Below are 2,888 nucleotides of genomic sequence, written 5' to 3'. Positions count from 1 at the left end.
GAGATAGGAGCCCTGGCGGTGGGTTGCTGGGCTAATCTCCCCCGAGGTATAGGCGCCCCAATTACCTGTCCGAGCTCGTCCCCGGGGAATGGTGGCGGATCCTCGGTTACCCAAAAAAAAAAAACGTCTGGTGAGATATAAAAAATTTTAGTAATTTTGTAACGAATGATAAATGGTCTCATTGTGTGCCTGAAATTTGCGTCATTGTGATTTTTTGTATTTTGGGGAGAACTCGAATTTTACGAAAGGGAGATTTAAACGTATCGAGTTCCTTCAATTATTATGAGTTATCAGCAATTAACTTTTAGAAATAAATGTGAGGGAGGAAAAGTTAAGCACGATTAAAGCACAAAAGAGTTGCACTAGTACTAAATGACCATTGCCTAGGAAGCTTCCGATTAACATTAACTAAAGTCCTAAAGCGAATGTGAACAATGAACACGAATTGCTTGATTCTATGAGTCTCTCCTTTCTTTCCTTCTCTTCACCAATACTTTGTCTCCGCGCCTTCCCAAAGCACATCTTCGATCGCCTTTCGTTATCATCTTCAAAGCCATACTTCTCAAAACTATTCATCTAAGATATCGAAGAGAGTAATCGAGAGAGAGAGAGGGAGATGACAGATTGGGGATCGGTGTTCGTGTCGACGGTGCTGTTCATCCTCCTAACTCCGGGGTTGTTGATCCAGATTCCGGGCCGGAACCGGTATGTTGAGTTCGGCAATTTTCAGACTTCTGGGGTTTCGATTCTTGTTCACTCTATCCTCTACTTGGCTTTCATATGCATCTTCTTGGTAGCGATCGGCGTGCACATGTACATCGGCTCATAGACCGACATGACATAAACATCTACACCAACAATGTCATATCGAGCAAAGTTTCAAGCTAAATTGTCATTACTTTTGTAAACTACGCATTGTTTTGGGTGTTGCATTTTGTTATGATTATAGAATCAATTTGATGTGTATCAATGGACCCAGAAGCAAGAGATTTTGGTTTTCCTCTGAATTGTAATCTCATTGCAACCTATCAAATTTAATGAGAGATTTATTCGAATAAAATTATTGTTTGTTCTCATATCGAGAAATTCTAAGCAATGCTACTCAAAGTTAGGGTTTTACAATGGCCGTGCATGCTTTTATGCATGGAACGAATTTTTCGTTACTTCGTTGTGAATGCATCGCCTCTATCGTAGCTTAAGTAATTAATCAACTATTAATTAACGGACACTGACTTAGGATAAGAAAAGGTCCCATAGAAATTCATGAGAAATGAAAAACCTAAAGTGCAGGCCTTTCTTCGGTTTCCTTGGGCTTCTCTTTCGTTCTATCTTTCAAACTAAGGCTCCGTTCGTTTGGCGGAAAATATTCTCCTTTTGGAAAATATTTTCCCGGAAGTCATTTTCCAGGAAAATGTTTTCCCAGAACATAATTTTCTGGTGTTCGGCGACCAATATGAAAAAGTTTCGGAAAATATTTTTCGCCGCGGCGGCGGCGGGCGGCGATCGGCGGCGCGGTCGCAGCAGCCGCGGCGGCGGCCGGCGACCGGCGACCGCAGGGCAGCTGGGCGACCGGCGGCAGCTGGGGCGACTGCGACCGGCGGCGGCGGCGGCGAGCCGGCGGCCGGCCGGCGGCGGCGGCGAGCCGGCGGACGGCGGCGGCGGCGCGGCGCGGCGGCCGGCGGCCGACGGGCGGCGGCGGCGGGCGGCGGGCGGCCGACGGGCGGCGGGCGGCCGACGGGCGGCGGGCGGCCGACGGCGGCCGCGGCCGACGGCCGGCGGGCGGCGGGCGAAGGCGGCGATGGCCGGTGACCTTAGTGAAGAAGAAGAAGAAGAAGCTCCGGAAAATGATTTTCGCTTTTGAAAAAGCGGAAGTCATTTTCCATAGACTTAGGCTATTTTGTGAGGGGGGAAGGAAAATATTTTTCCACGGAAAACGTTTTCCGCCCGCCGAACACCGGAAAACCCGGAAAATATTTTTTGGGAGAATATTTTCCACCAAACGAACGGAGCCTAAGTGGGTTTTGAAAGCCCAGTGGAGTCAAACGCTAAAAGATAGGATTGTGCCTAGCAATTTCCTCTTCGGATTGGGTCCTTGAGAAGTTCAGAGTGTGATAAATCACCAAAAAAAATTCCTAAGTTACAGATTCCAATCTCTCTCTTCCCTCCTCCGCCCCATACCCATCACGCCGCCAGCCTCGCTGCCGCCGTCATACTCGCGACCACCCCTCCAAGCCGTTGTCTTGGCGGCTCAGTTCCCTTCTATTCCTTTCGATCCCTAAGTGAATGAGGAGCTCGGCCCACGGTGGTTGTGACCATAGAGGTCTCGACCGCCGCGCGAAATAGCGGCCCCAGCCTGGTATCTGAGGTGGCAGCCCAGCCGGAGTCTGGACTCGGCAGGGAGACAGCGGCGAAGGGTAGAAATGGAAGACAGAAAAAATAAGTGAAAACAATTTGTCTTTTAAATTTAGCCCTCACTTTAATTAGAGGATTGTTTATCAATGTTAATACACCAAATTGAAGGGGACCGAATTACAAAAGTCCACCGATGCAAATGCACCCGCTGAGTATGCATCGCGAGTTGAATTCCAAAAATTATTTGATAGGTATGTTGTATGCACCATACTAATTCTACATCTATGAATTTGATATAATTCACGTGTCTAAAGGTTCAAATTCAATTGAATATAGTTGCTACACTCATCGAATACTTCACCATCGAGGATGGCCACCACGACAGTGGTCCTCATCCATTGTCCAGGCGACCAATCGCGCCTTTAGGATTGTTTTCGGATTGGCAGAGACAAAACATTTTCAAAACTCGTGCTTAGTTACCAAATTGCACTCTCAAGAAAAAAAAAAAAAACTTCCGTGCTTGTAATGTCGTTATT

At 47.4% G+C, this 2,888-nt stretch overlaps 1 long non-coding RNA gene across 1 annotated transcript; it reads left to right on the top strand.

Moving 5' to 3' along the window:
• Positions 1-461: 461 nt before the first annotated feature.
• Positions 462-1,060, top strand: LOC115664195 (uncharacterized). Its single transcript, XR_008816741.1, has 2 exons — positions 462-705; positions 798-1,060. It is a non-coding gene; the product is annotated as an uncharacterized LOC115664195 (long non-coding RNA).
• Positions 1,061-2,888: the final 1,828 nt, after the last annotated feature.

This window comes from Syzygium oleosum, unplaced genomic scaffold, assembly GCF_021117445.2.
Source record: "Syzygium oleosum isolate NSW1041296 unplaced genomic scaffold, Sole_v2.1 Sole_v2.06, whole genome shotgun sequence".
Classification (NCBI taxonomy): domain Eukaryota; kingdom Viridiplantae; phylum Streptophyta; class Magnoliopsida; order Myrtales; family Myrtaceae; genus Syzygium; species Syzygium oleosum.
This window is presented reverse-complemented; position numbering and strand designations above follow the sequence as displayed.